Raw genomic sequence first — 15,476 nt, 5'->3', positions numbered from 1 at the left:
TTCTCTGCTGGCGCGTGTTACGTCAAACGCAAGCCGGTAGCATCTAGAACGCTAACACCACAAGTGCTACTGATTGATCGCCATATTTCAGTCCTCTGGCTCGGACCCTTTAAGCTGAGTCGGTGAAAATAACTAGTGTTATTGACCTTGTAAGTGGAGGTTCAGTGATGTTGGAAGCCACGTATGTCTGCGTGTTTTTCAGAAACCGAGGTGCAGTCCGGGTTGTCTACCTGTCTTTGCGAGATACGATTAAAAGAGCAGTTGTCGAAAAGGATAATATCTTTCTCAACCCGGAATTTAAATCTAGTTTATCTTTGTGAGTGAAAAAATGACAGACCAACTTAAATAATCAGTATAGTCATGAGTGAAAACAGACTCATTTTTTAAAAGAATGACCTATAAAAGTGAAAATATTAAGGGCCTCATTTATGAAGGCCTTGCGCCGTCGGTGTGTCACTTTTAACATGGGAAAAAGTGACGCACCGGTGGCGAAAGGCCTTCATAAATAAGGCCCTAAATGTGTACAGATTTATATTGCGTGGCTTATCACCCATGAGGGTAGCCAAACGCTGTTAATGGGCAAGGGGAGAGAGTAAGGGATTTGCCAAAAATCACAGGATGCTGAGCTGACGCCGCGACTGTGAATCGCAGTAGAGGGTTTATTAGCTACTTGGTGCTGCCTTTCGTATGAATTCCTCGTGCTTAAAGCACAATTGTTTGTCCTTCAAATGTTTTATATTACACACTACTACATTATCCTCTTGCAATAATTATGTGGTTTTCCCCTGCAACGTATTTAAGTAAACCCATGTGGTTTATGACTGCTGTCCCTCAAGAGAAAACAGATGTGGGTTGTGCATTAAATGTACTTTTGTTTTGATGTTCTCCAGTCCTGTTTCTGTGAAATTAAACGTACTTCTATGGAATATTAATCTGAAATCTACCATTATCCTCGGAGTCTCAGTGAGGGTCTTATAACACAGCATGTAAGCATGAGAAAATTGGCAGAAACTCGCACAGCTATTGCAGAAGATTATGCCACGGAATGTTCTACAGGCTCCACAAGATAATGGCAGAGCTTAATGTGCTCAAACAGGAATTACTGGCCCCCTAACAAGTGATGTGAATATATGGCCAGTGAGATGTTTAATCATGTTGCCTACAGGCAGAAATGCAAACAGCTAAACCAATTAATTTCATAGAAACAAGAGCTCATGTGTTGATCTGATTGCTGCAGGAATGTGATCTCAGAATTTTACAAAAGGGAAGCTGATGAATGTGTTCGTGTTGTGGGGGCTTGGAGTGATGGATGGTCCGCAAATCTGGGGCAAAATGAAAGAAAAAGTGCTGGCTCCCGCACTGCTGTTAACCTCCCCTCTCTCCATGGTGGGCCAAGGCCAGGTGGCCAAAGCACAAATCACTTTTGGGGGAGGGGGGGACTGACATTTATCAGCAATAGTTGTCTCAAGTTACTATAACTCATGTCCTAAGGTAACTATAACTTGCACCCCCCATGCACAGTTTTCTCATCTGTAATTTTATAGCAAATGTTGCAGTGATATTATCAATGATGTCATGTAATTTGTGGGGTAATTAGCAGTGCTTGAAGAGGGCACAAGTTATAGTTTCTTTTGGCACAAGTTATAATTACTTGAGATAACTATAACTGGTGAATTTCAGTAGTTGTTTTCAGTTTAAAACATTAAGTTGTCTCTGAAATCTTCACCAAGCTAAAACGTTCCTTTAACCATTATTTCTTTTCAGACTAAATTTCTAGGGTTTTAAAAAAATAAAGTAATCTTTTATTATCAAGGACTACCCTTGCCAGGCATGGCCTTTGGCAGCGCAAGGGCGGAGGGGATTGGCAGATGGTTTTGTGTACTCCCACCGGGCAGGACAATGTGTGTTTTCCCGCTCACAAGAGTGCGGGCAGGGAAACAAAAGACTGCTCCCACTCAGTGGAGCATTTTAAGCTCACACATAGTGAGAACAGAAATGCCTTCCCTGCCCATGTTCCTGCGGGCAGGAAAGGCATGTCCACTCATACTCAGAGGGAGTTTTAAGATTGCTGCTGCTGGATGGGGGCAGACATATGTGTGCCTGCAAATGTTATGCAGGCAGAAAAACTACTGTGTTCCAGGGGTGGGCTCCAGAAACACAATAATCTAGCTTGGCCCGGGGGGGCTGAGGTCTCTGTGGCCTTTACTGGCTCTGTGAAGGAGTGAAAGAGCAGCCCCCTCCCCTTTCCAATAGCATTCATCCCCGATGGGTGAGGTATCTGGGGACTATTAAGGCTCAGGGATGGAGGTCGAGTGCCCTCCTTCCCTTATTTCACACTACAGGAGGATGGGGTCCCGAGGACGGTAAACAGACATAATATCGAATCCAAAATATCGTTTGGACAAAATATCGAGTAAAAAATATAGACTAGCCAAAATATCGACCAGACATAATATAGACTACAAAAATATCGAGTAATATCGATATTAATAGCCAAAATATCGAATCAAAAATATAGACTAGACATAATATCGACTAGATAGAATATAGACAAAAAAAAAATCGAAAATAAGGTAGTTATTAATAATTTTTAATAATTGTGTAATATAAATCTGTAGCGGGTTGTGGGTTTATAGGGGAATAGGGTGGGAAGTACTTTAATTATATTTAATTAATTATGTAAATTAATAACAATTGTTAATTAATTATTAATTGGTAAATAAATAAAATATAATTGGTAATAAATAATAAATAATTAATAATTAATTTTTAGTAAATTATTTTCTGTAGCGGGTTGTGGGTTTATAGGGGAATAGGGTGGAAAGTAATTTTATTATAATTAATTAATTATGTAAATTAATAATAATTGTTAATTCATTATTAATAGGTAATTAATTAATATATAATTGGTAAATAATTATAAATATTTAATTGATAAATAATTAATATTTAGTAAATTATTTTCTGTAGCGGGTTGTGGGTTTATAGGGGGATAGGGTGGGAAGTAATTTAATAATAATTAATTAATTATGTTAATTAATAATAATTGTTAAATAATTATTAATTGGTAATTAATTAAAATATAATTGGTAATTAATTATAAATATGTAATTGATAAATAATTAATATTTAGTAAATTATTTTCTGTAGTGGGTTGTGAGTTTATAGGGGGATAGGTGGCAAGTTATTTAATAATAATTAATTAATTATGTAAATTAATTAAAATTGTTCATTGTTAATTAATTAATAGTCATTTTAACCCCTACGCTATCCAGCGCTTTCCCTACTGTTGCACCCACTGGAGTGGGAATAGTAATTTTAACCCCTACTCTATCCAACGCTTTCCCTACTGTTGCAACCACTGGAGTGGGAATAGTAATTTTTACCCCTACGCTATCCAACGCTTTCCCTACTGTTGTACCCACTGGAGTGGGAATAGTAATTTTAACCCTTACGCTATCCAATGTTTTCCCTACTGTTGCACCCACTGAAGTGGGAATAGTAATTTTAACCCCTACGCTATCCAACGCTTTCCCTACTGTTGCACCCACTGGAGTGGGAATAGTAATTTTTACCCCTACGCTATCCAACGCTTTCCCTACTGTTGCACCCACTGGAGTGGGAATAGTAATTTTTACCCCTACACTATCCAACGCTTTCCCTACTGTTGCACCCACTGGAGTGGGAATAGTAATTTTAATCCCTCCGCTAGCCAATGTTTTCCCTACTGTTGCACTCTTTGGAGTGGGAATAGTAATTTTTACCTCTACGCTATCCAGCGCTTTCCCTACTGTTACACTCACTGGAGTGGGAATAGTAATTTTAACCCCTCCGCTATCCAATGTTTTCCCTACTGTTGCACTCTTTGGAGTGGGAATAGTAATTTTTAACTCTACGCTATCCAGCGCTTTCCCTACTGTTACACTCACTGGAGTGGGAATAGTAATTTTTACCCCTAAGCTATCCAACGCTTTCCCTACTGTTGCACCCACTGGAGTGAGAATAGTAATTTTTACCCCTAAGCTATCCAACGCTTTCCCTACTGTTGCACCCACTGGAGTGGGAATAGTAATTTTAACCCTTACGCTATCCAATGTTTTCCCTACTGTTGCACCCACTGAAGTGGGAATAGTAATTTTAACCCCTACGCTATCCAACGCTTTCCCTACTGTTGCACCCACTGGAGTGGGAATAGTAATTTTTACCCCTACGCTATCCAACGCTTTCCCTACTGTTGCACCCACTGGAGTGGGAATAGTAATTTTTACCCCTACACTATCCAACGCTTTCCCTACTGTTGCACCCACTGGAGTGGGAATAGTAATTTTAATCCCTCCGCTATCCAATGTTTTCCCTACTGTTGCACTCTTTGGAGTGGGAATAGTAATTTTTACCTCTACGCTATCCAGCGCTTTCCCTACTGTTACACTCACTGGAGTGGGAATAGTAATTTTAACCCCTCCGCTATCCAATGTTTTCCCTACTGTTGCACTCTTTGGAGTGGGAATAGTAATTTTTAACTCTACGCTATCCAGCGCTTTCCCTACTGTTACACTCACTGGAGTGGGAATAGTAATTTTTACCCCTAAGCTATCCAACGCTTTCCCTACTGTTGCACCCACTGGAGTGAGAATAGTAATTGTTACCCCTAAGCTATCCAACGCTTTCCCTACTGTTGCACCCACTGGAGTGGGAATAGTAATTTTTACCCCTACGCTATCCAACGTTTTCCCTACTGTTGCACCCACTGGAGTGGGAATAGTAATTTTTACCCCTACACTATCCACCGTTTTTCTACTGGTGAATTCACTATAGTTGTTACAATAAATTTTAACCAATTTGCTATGCTACGGTAAAAATATTATATATGTTTAGTTAATAATATGTATTTATATATATATATATATATATATATATATATATATATATATTTATTAAAAATGTCTTGTAATTAATATTAATTATGTATTAATATTACAATTATTTAATCATTTTAACTAAGTTTATATTAAATATATTTATTTTTATATTAGTTTTAACTTAATTTAAAGACATATAAAAAAAAGATATTTTGACAGTCTATATTATTTACAGTCGATATTTTAGAGTCGATATTCTTGTACTTACCTGTATAAAGATAGAAACTCGATATTTTGTCCCTCGATATTTTCTCATCGATATTTTAGCAAGTCGATTTTAATGGGCTCGATATTATTTCAGTGATCCCCCGAGGACATCCTCATGCCTCGCCTCATCAAAAGGAACATTTTCAGAGACTCCCTCAGCCCTGGCCTACCCCAGCAGAGGTTTCTTCATAGCATGGATCCTCAGAAAATTCACAGGAAAATGTCCCCCTGGGACCCCACCTCAAGTCGAGGGGGTCAGGGTATCCCTGACCCCTATAAATCACAAACAGATCACACATACCCGGTAGTCCACCACTTTGAACAGGAGCATAATAGTAACAGCAGTCTCCTCAAATTTTCTGTTTAGACCAAGTACGAAAAGAAGAGAGCGGAGGAGACAGAGTGAGAAGTCTCAGAACCCTAGAGGCCAGAAATATACTACAGCTGCAGAGTAAGGCCCCAATCAATCAGGCATTTGTTAAAGCGTGACTACTCACCCGTAAGGGTCTGAAGGCGCTAGGGGTGGGTGGGATGCAGGTTCCAGTCCATCAAGGAGGGGTTCTGTTGAAGAGCCAGGTTTTGAGGTTTCTTGCGAAGATGAGGAGCGATATTGTCTGTCTGAGGTGGAGCGGAAGGGCGTTCCAGGTTCTGGCCGCGAGGAAGGAGGAGTGGCCTCCCGATCTGGTCTATCTGGTGTGGGGAACCATGGCGTAGGAGAGCTGGGCTGATCGTATGGTCCTTTGGGGTGCGTGGAATTTGAGTTGACTGTTCAGGTATGCTGGTCCGTTGTCGTGGAGGGCCTTGTGTGCGTGGATGAGCATGTTGAAGGTGACTCTAGCCTCAATGGGGAGCCAGTGGAGTGTGCACAGGTGTTGGGAGATGTGGCAGTGTTTTGGCAGGTTGATGACCAGTGTTGAGGCGGCGTTCTGGACGTTTTGTAGCTTTCGGGTGAGGTTTTTGTTTATTAGAGTGCGTTGTCATAGTAGAGTATGCTGGTGACCAGTGCGGAAGTGATGGTCTTTCTGTGTTCAAGGGGAATCCATTTAAAGGTCTTACGTAGGAGGCGGAGGGTGTGGAAGCAGGAGGACGAGATGGTGTTGATCTGGCGGTCTATTTCAGCTCAGAGTCCAGGATGATTCCCAGGTTGCGTGGTCCTTGGGGGTTGGTAGGTTCCCAAGGGCAGAGGGCCACCAGGCGTTGTTCCAGGCGTCAGGGTTTGGGCCCATTATGAGTACTTCTGTTTTGTTGGTGTTTAGTTGTAGGCAGCTGTTTTTCATCCATTTGGCGATGGCTTCTTTGCCTTCTCAAAAGTTGTGTCTGGCGGTGTTGGGTTTGTTGGACAGGGAGAGGATGAGTTGGGTGTTGTCTGTGTATGACACAATGTTGAGTCTGTAAGTTCTGATGATGGGGGCGAGTAGGGCCATGTAGTCGTTGAAGAGCTTCGGGCTGAGGGAGGAACCCTGGGGGAATCCGCAGGTGGTAGGTGTAGGGTCTGAGAGAAAAGGGGGTAGTCTGACCCGCTGCATTCTGCCAGAGAGGAAGGAGCGGATCCAGTCGAGGGCCTTGTCCTGGATTCCTGCGTTGTGGAGTCTGCGTATTAGGGTGCAGTGAGAAACTGTGTTGAACGCCGCTGAGAGGTCAAGGAGGATGAGGGCTACTGTTTCTCCTTTGTCCAGTAGGATTAAATAATGAAGAGGAGAGGTGGATTCAAATAGGATGAGTGGTAATGAAGAGTTTGGGTTATGAGTGACCCGCTCCAGTCAGCTCCTGTCTTGAAAATTTCAGGGTGATTCATCAAGCAGGGGCTGAGAAAAAAGGGGGGTTAAAAAACACACTTTCTCCATGTTATTTTCCATAGGAAACTTTAGACAAAGCTACAGGCCGAACTGCAGAATGGAATTACATCAAATTTGGCAAAAAAGTAGGTCTTGGTCCCGAAAGAGCCCCTTTTGTTAAATGGTGTAAATCCGTTCATTAGTTCCTGGGAAATTAGAAAAAGAAAAAGTTTTGATATCTGGGACAGCAGTGGGTTTGCGAACCCGCCTGACCACGAGCTTCATTGGCTGCCAACACTCCTAACCAGGAAGTGTTGGCAGCCATCTTGTGTCTTGCCACCACCACCCGGGGTATATAAAATGAAGGGAGGGGGGTCACATGGCCCCCATCCTAGAGCCCTTGATGGCCCTGGGGACCGCCACCCCCCGGCCGGCTCCTGCAATGTCCCGGGGTGCCCACCGCAAGGACATTGCTGTTTGCTATGGCAGGGCAGGAGCCGTGTGGCTCCTGCTCTGTCATAACAAACTCTAATTTGGCTTTTAGAAGCGAGAGCAGGGAAACCTGCTCGCTCTTCAAAAAGCCAAAGCAGAATTGCTTTGCCACAAGGGGAGCTGCATGTCAGTAGCTCCCCTGTGTGGAAAAGCAATGCTGGCTCCCGCAAGACGCAGGGAGCCGGCATGGACCGTGGGGGGAATTGAGTACACTATTTTTCGTGTGATGTACCTTACTGAGGACATTTTCTTATCATCTCTCCACTTTTCTAAACTTCCAATCAGTTCATCATTCGGCATTCTAACATGGCCGACGGAACCTTAAGCTGTTTCTTCAAGCCGCTTTCTATGTTTGATGTTTTAGTCAAATATACGTAGCACGTCAATATATAATACACTCGCGAGAACGGTTTGAACTAACCGTACACTCGGAAACCAGCCGTCAAACCGACTCACGAAAAGGATAATCATCCGCGAGAACATTTATGGTAAGCTTTCTTCTTGAAAGCGTTAGATGGTCTGTACACGCTATTAATGCATAATCTCCCATAGTACCGTTTTTAACACTAGTTTTGTTTTCCGTTTCCCATAGATACGCCGCTGCCCGTTACAAAGTGCAGGTAATGACACGCATAACCTAAGGCAGTTAGGTTAGCTACTGTGTAAACCCGTTAACACACTACAACGGTTTTCTATATTTCATTTTTCCTCATTTTCCACTAGAATATTCACCCGGACGAGCTTTTTACACGCAGAGATGTACACATTTAAACTTCAGCAAAACATTGTGAGTGTTTCATGTTTGTATAATTCGAAGCAGGGTTGATTGACAATTGTTTAGTTATTTGTACTTGTATCGCCATGATGCAACAGTAACCTATGTTAGAGCCGTTTTCTGATACATAGTATGTACTGTAGAACTTTATGGTTATTTTTCTAGTCAATTTATGTGTAATGTTCAGTTTACATGGTAGTCTGGTACTTTACACATAAGATAAGAGCGGTGCACTCAAAATTGAGTAGTGGCTTATTTGTAAAATGTAAGAATGAAGAATACAGAAAGTTATAATTTATTTATACATGTGATTTCTTGCAGAGGCCCCTGACGAAGGGACGAGGGTCCCGAAATGCATCGGGCCAATCTATTCAACGATCGTCTAAATGTGAATTATTGTTTGTATGATGTTTAAATACAACAAATGTATTTTCAGATCAATTGAGATGATAAAATGAAATATATGTACATGTAAAAGTGATTATCTACAGTTTATGGGTAGTCTAAACAATGGTTAAAAATAAATGTAAGAATCAAGTAAAACTTGAAATCATTGTGTAGCAGAAAGTTATTCAAATAACTAGAAAAGGTGGAAATATTTAATTTAAAGCTGTGCTTTCGGCAGGGTCATGATACTTCTTTCACGCACTATTCCTTTAAAATAATTCTTATAATCTCAGGGACAGGCAGCCCTCAGTTACCGAGCAGCACGCTAAAGGAGGACTATAATTTCGCTTAAATTTTACAAAGTAGCAAACACTGATAAATAGGAGTGCCAAGGGCCAACTTTAACTTTTGTTAACATTACCTCCAGTTTGTGCCACAGAGCTGCATTGCAGGGAGGTGGTCCGAGTCTACACCTCTTTTTACATCTCTCTGCAACGCAACTCTGTGGTGTTTACTGGAGGTACCTGGTGGGCTAGTTGGCCCCGAGGGGCCCTCAGGATTGAAGGGGACTTAATACCCCAATTTACAGTATGCCAGGGGGCGCGTTTGCACAGTGGTGCAGCAAGGGAGTGGGGGCTGAAACAACAAGTGTGCAAATGTGCCCCCTGGCACATTGGGGATTCAGCTCCGTTCAATCCTAAGGGTCCCTGGGGACCAACTAGTCCAACAGGTAACTCCAGTAAGCACCACATAGCTGCCTTGCAGAGTGGTGGTCTGAGGTCACGCCCCTTTTTACACCTCTCTGCAATGCAGCTCTGTGGCGGTTAGTGGATGTACCTGTTGGGCAGTTGGCCCCCAGGGACCCTCAGGATTGAAGGGAACTTAATCCCCCAGCTTACAATGCGCCAGGGGCATTTGCACAGTGGCACAGCAAGGAGGCAGGGCCTGAAACAACAAGTGTGCAAACACTCCCCCTGACAGGTTGTAAATTGGGGGATTTAGTCCCCTTCAATCCTGAGGGTCCCAGGGGGTCAACTAGCCCACCAAGTACCTCCAGTAAGCGCCACAGTGCTGCGTTGCAGAGTGGTGGTCTGAGACCACGCCCCTTTTTACACCTCTCTGCAACGCAGCTCTGTAGCACTTACTGGAGGTACCTGATGGGCTACATTTTGTTGACAGCTACAATTACTGAAAAGAATACATCATTTAATTTACCAACTTTTGAGCATCGCACATTGTTAGAAACTGTATTTCTGGTTGGCAGAGGTATGTACCTTTCCCAAGCACGAACCACCACTGTAGTCAGGGTAAGCTAGATACACACTGAAAGATAATCTGTGCTCACCCTCTTGTAGCTTGTAACAGAGCAGTCAGACTTATGCAAAGGGGCAATGTGTAAAGTATCTGTGCAACACACACACACATAGTAACGCAATGAAAGCATCGAAAAAATACTCCACACAAGGTTAGGAAATAGATTATATTTTATCAAGAAAAACAAGACCAAAATGGTAAAAAATTCGAAAAGTGGAACCAGAGTTATGCGATCCGCCCGCCAAAAACATCCACCCGCTTCTGATTTCTCCCCTGCCACATTACCATGGCGGGGGGGACCCCGGCGGACCAGAAGACCGTCCGCCGGTTTTCCGCCAGTTTGGCAACCCACCCGATTGCCTACCAGGCGGAAAAGCAGTTTATAAGTGGCGGTGTCTGGTAGACACCGCCATCCATATTAGTAAGCAGGCGGGGACATGCCTTTGCATGGCGGTCCGTAGCGGGCTCCCAGGGATTCTGGGTGGTGGGTGGTGCACATGGGGGTACCTATGTTACCCCCCTGCACTTCCATGCACAACATGGCAGGCACCGCGCAGTGCCTGCCATGCATGGAAGTACACAACATGCCTTCTTGACATTGTGGCAGGCGGTGCTGAGAGCACCGCCCACCACAACGTCAAGTATGCAGGATGTGCCTGCCAGTGTGGCGGGCGCATCCTAATACCACCAAACGGACCCCAGCACCAATGGCGGGTGGTCCCATTCCCCGAGAGGATGGTGGGCGGACAAAGTCCGCCCGCCATCCGAATGACCCCCATAGTGTTTAGAGTCATAACGTGCCAACTGGGGACATCTGGTTGTGCTTGACTGGGGTAAATCCAAAGTTTAGGCTGACCACGATGGATCACCGTTCGGATACAGCGACCTGCTGGTGCCCACTGAAAACAGTAACTTTAGAGGACCTACTTCGGTGTCGAGGACAAGATGAAACAGCAGGAAGGCAAAGCGTCATTGTAGATCATAGGGATTTGTAGACAGGGCATCATCATCGATCCGCACACTTTAGGAAAGCTTCAGGATCAAGAAGTACCAAAGGTGGGTGATGCGTCTTCATTGAGCCACACACTCGGGGAGACTTCATTATAGAGCATCACAGGGGCTGGCAATGTGTCATCATTGGGTGCACAGTGCCGCTTACGATTGGCAGACTGGTGGTGATGCCTCTGCACAGTTGTAGCACAAAAAGCCTCCAGGACTGTGTTGGCATTATTTGGCATTGCAGGCACTCATAGATGGCAGAGCCCAGGTGGTGTTGAAGCGTTGTAGGAAGTATTTGATGCTCCTGAGACTTCAGAACAGGGGGCAAGCCAACAAGCGCTTGAAGTCCCTCAAACTGGTACCCAGTGGCTAGATTTCCACACAGAAGGGGGTTCCTTGATCACCAGATGGGGACTGGAGGAGAAGGACGATGACTGGGTGATCAATCTGTGGCAATGATGCGGCCCCATTCCCCTGGGGCATACTCGGGGATGTCAGGACCTCTCATCAGGACCGCAACATTCCAAGGCCTAATCCGGCACGGAAGCCCCGGCAGCCTGTAAGTATCACTGATCCCTGAGACACTGAACCTGCATGTTTGGTGACCTTGGCTCTGCGGCGCCCTCTCCAGCACTAAACATTACACCCGCTACCCTCTTGAACCCCGGGGTCTACAGGCATCGCCACTACAGGAGCTTGAGAAGACCTTTGCCACTCCCCTCTGTCAAGGTACAGTGATGCACTCTTATTTGCCGATGTGCATCACGACGTTGTAGAGACGATATGGACCCACCTCCTAGTGCCCTACCTGTTGTTCTGGATATTGTGTGCCATGGTTTAGGAGGAACAGGATTTGGGTGTAAATATCCACCTGGGGAACCATGGGCATGTTTGCCTTGGGCACAAATGGCACAAGAATCAACATACCGTTGTACATTATTGAACATCGACGCCCACTTGAAGTGTCATTTTATAATTTGCAGAGTTTTATGGGTTTTTAGGGCATCCAGCTAGCACGGTATCATGACACAAGTGGAGCGCTCGCACTTGTAGTGTATGGTTAGGTAAAAATAGACAGTTTTCATATTGTAACCAACCATCTACCTGCAAGCCGTCATAGGAAAATGAACCACGCGTCTCACAGTCAAAGTCCTGCAATCTCTTAAATCACTGAGTCACGAAGCGCTGCCAAAGTTTCAATGCTCTTGCTCAGGTCTGAATAGTTAGTTTAGCACTTCAGTTTTGGTCTTGAGGCTTAAGAGGTGTCCCAAGAGTTTAAACTGGCAGTTTGAAGTGCAGTACCTCATGAACACGGAAGCTCAGGCAGAATGCAGCGCTGTGCTATTAATGCCGTTTTGCGCTTTACCTGGTGTTGGTTGCACTCTTACTGGTTGGGGAATATTGGGAGATGCTACAGGCCAAGCTATGTAAGTCTCAAACTTTGGGAGTGGACCGGAACAGCCGGAAACTCTGTTGCCTTGTCTCCAGACTTCATGGAGTTGTGAGCAGCAAGGTGCACCCTGGGATCCTAAGAGCGAATCACGAATCAGCAGTGAGGCATGGTTGATGTAGGCCACGCACAAAACTGCACCCTGGATGTTGCTGGTACCTCCGACTTTCTGCTTTTGCTTAAATGACTAGAGCACGGCTGAGCATTTTTACCAGGAAGCATTTTGTTACTGGTTCCCTTCAAACATGACATTACAAGGATACAAGTGCCACCATTCTCACACTGAACCAGGGTATACAACTTATATCAATGGAAACAATGATTCTTGTGGACAATGTATGAATGATTAATGAGAACAAAGCATAATAGCATTCAATCATTGGAATTAGGATGTTGTAGGAAAATCATACTTCAGAAACCAGATACTGTTTTTACAAAATAGTATTGTACTTATCAGAGGTGAAATATCAATAGGATGCATAGAAGCAATATAGGTCAAAGCATACCTGATGGATCTCAAGCCAAGATTAGTGGAGTGCACACAATTAAAGTGAGGATTAAGGAGTCACCATACTCAGCAGAGTACACATAGGCAAAGTGCAGCCCCCTGCCTTCAACGACAAGGAGGGCAGCTTCCTCAAACTCCACATTTCCACGAAAGGTACCTTCCTCACACTTCTCAATATATACATACCCAACATCGTGCAGGAGACTTTCCTACACACCCTCTCCAGAGACTAATTGAAAGACGCTAAAGGGGATATAATAGCCGGAGGCAATGTTAACCTGTTTTAGGACATGTCTCATGACAGACACCAGAACTCCTACCAGGGAATAGGGTAATGTCGGCCATTCTCAAAAAAGAAATCACCAGACTAGTCCGGGAGGATGCTTGGTGATACCTCTACCCGGGCATTAGGGATTACAAACAGCCATCTCAGGTCGTATAGGACAAACTGCGCTGAGTGCTCACTCCTATATTTAAAACAGAGCTTCTATTACAAGGGGGACAAGGTGGGAACCCTCATTGTGCACAAACTGCATGTCCAACAAGTAATAGCAAATGTAGCCCATGTTGAAAGACAGGACAGTACCTGGGAAACTAGGGAACAGGAGAAACAAAGAGCATTCCATGAGATACAGACATACCTGTCAGCATTCAAGTGGACCATCCTACATCCCACATATCGGAACCTGCTCGAGGCCCCAATAGACCCAGCTGAGATTCACAAGACCCGCTGGGTGCTCCCAACCAGGAAAACCCTGGGGCCTGATGTCCTCCCTATTACATTTTATAAACCTTCCTGTCACAATTTCTTGCCCACCTCACCTTGCTCTTCAACTCCTTCACACCGGCCACAGGCTTAACTCCCACAATGTGCGAGGCTGAAATAGCACTCATCCCGAAACCGGCAAAGACCTCACCAAGTATAGCTTTTATCATCCCATTCCACTGTTTAACACGAATGCCAAGCTCTACACCAAAGTTTTAACTCACTGACTTGAACGCCCATTACCCAGATTGGGAGGGAAGATACCGTACAGAGGGTGTTTCCAGATTGTGTCCTCCACAGGACTGGAATGTGCAACTGAGCCTTACAACCTGTGGTAATCTGAGGCCCGTCTCAACAAAGACCGCATCAGCTTGGTGCGACCAAGGTTCTCAGGGGGATCGTAGTGGCTGAGGGGGGATCAAGCTATCCTTGAGTCTACTGTGCCTGTGAGGCGGCACCGACGTTGTATCCAGTTGTGGGTCTGCCACCCTACTCCCCCCTGCCTCAGCGACACCACCGATCTCCTCCTCGCTCCGACCACTTCCCTGAACACAGTGCTGACCAGCCTTCAGGGGAGGCCCAGCACACTGCTTCATTGCCCCCAGGACCTCTGCAGTGCTACTGCATGAGGGTTTTGTGGATGGAAGAAACCACTGCAGTGTCACCAAGTTGTGCTTCTGCCCGCCTCGCTGTAAATTGGGGCTAATCTAGCGAATCCCCCTGCCTCGATGTTGCTCCAGTTGGCCGCAACATGCTGGTCCCAATTGCAGCGGCATCCACTGCCCAGTCAAACTCATGGTTGCCAGGGAGCTCAGTGACACTGGACACCCCTGCCTCTCTGTTGATGGATCTATGGGTCAGCCAGGGGCTCCCCTGCACAAAGACACCTTCGCCACTCCTGCGCCGATGCGGAGGGTGGCCTCAGTCTGAGATCTTGCCATCAGTGACAGCGAAAATGGACTGCAACACTGAATGGCCTGGCCCAACTTTGTTCACACAGTCTTTCTCCTTTCCTGCCACTCCAGCTTGGACACACCACAGCTAGGAGAAACTGGGGTAGGACCAGGCAGCATCTATCCAGCAACAGACAACCATGCTGTACCTGCTTTCATCCCTCCCCATTGCCACAGTGGTTGAGCCGCTAGTCATCTGGATTAGAGACACCGCAGGAATCTCAGGGATCCCTTTTGGGGAGCTGTCCATAAAATAAATCTGATCGCTAATGACCTCCTCCTTACGTTGACTGATCCCACGGACTTCTTTCAAGTGGCGGTCCAGTTGTTAGACAGCTTTGAGAAGGTTTCTAGCTTTAAAATAAACAAAGAGAAATCCCAGGTCCTGAATCTCAACCTCCTGAGGGACGTGCTTCCCCTCCTCAACACCCACGTTTCATTCCAATGGGCACCTATATCAATCCGATATGTGGGCCTGGTTATCACCCCTCGCCTTGAGGAATGGACCATATTCAACTGGCCTTACAATGCAACCTTCTGAAATGGAAACCTCTCTGCATCTCCCGGCTGGGGCATATCAGCATGTTTAAAATAAATGTGCTGTCCAAGGATCTCTACCTGTTTCAAACCCTTCCTACACTAAAGAAGACATTCACACACTTCAAAGCAAGCTATGCACATTTACCGGGAGGGGAGCGAGACCACACCTTTCCAACAAGCTGCTGCTTCTGGCTAGTCCCAACTTGATTATTATTGGGCTTTACCCCTCCGATATATCTTGGAGTGGGTAGTTCGGTAATCTGAAAATTGATGGCTGTATGTGGATCGAGTAGTGGCCGGTAGCTCACTATGTGACTGAGCTTGAAACATCACAGGCCCAAGAACGCATATATAGCTATGCCTACCTAAGCTGTACTCTAGATTTGGGGCA

This window comes from Lissotriton vulgaris, chromosome 9 (genome assembly GCF_964263255.1).
Source record: "Lissotriton vulgaris chromosome 9, aLisVul1.2, whole genome shotgun sequence".
NCBI classification, from domain to species: domain Eukaryota; kingdom Metazoa; phylum Chordata; class Amphibia; order Caudata; family Salamandridae; genus Lissotriton; species Lissotriton vulgaris.
This window is presented reverse-complemented; position numbering follows the sequence as displayed.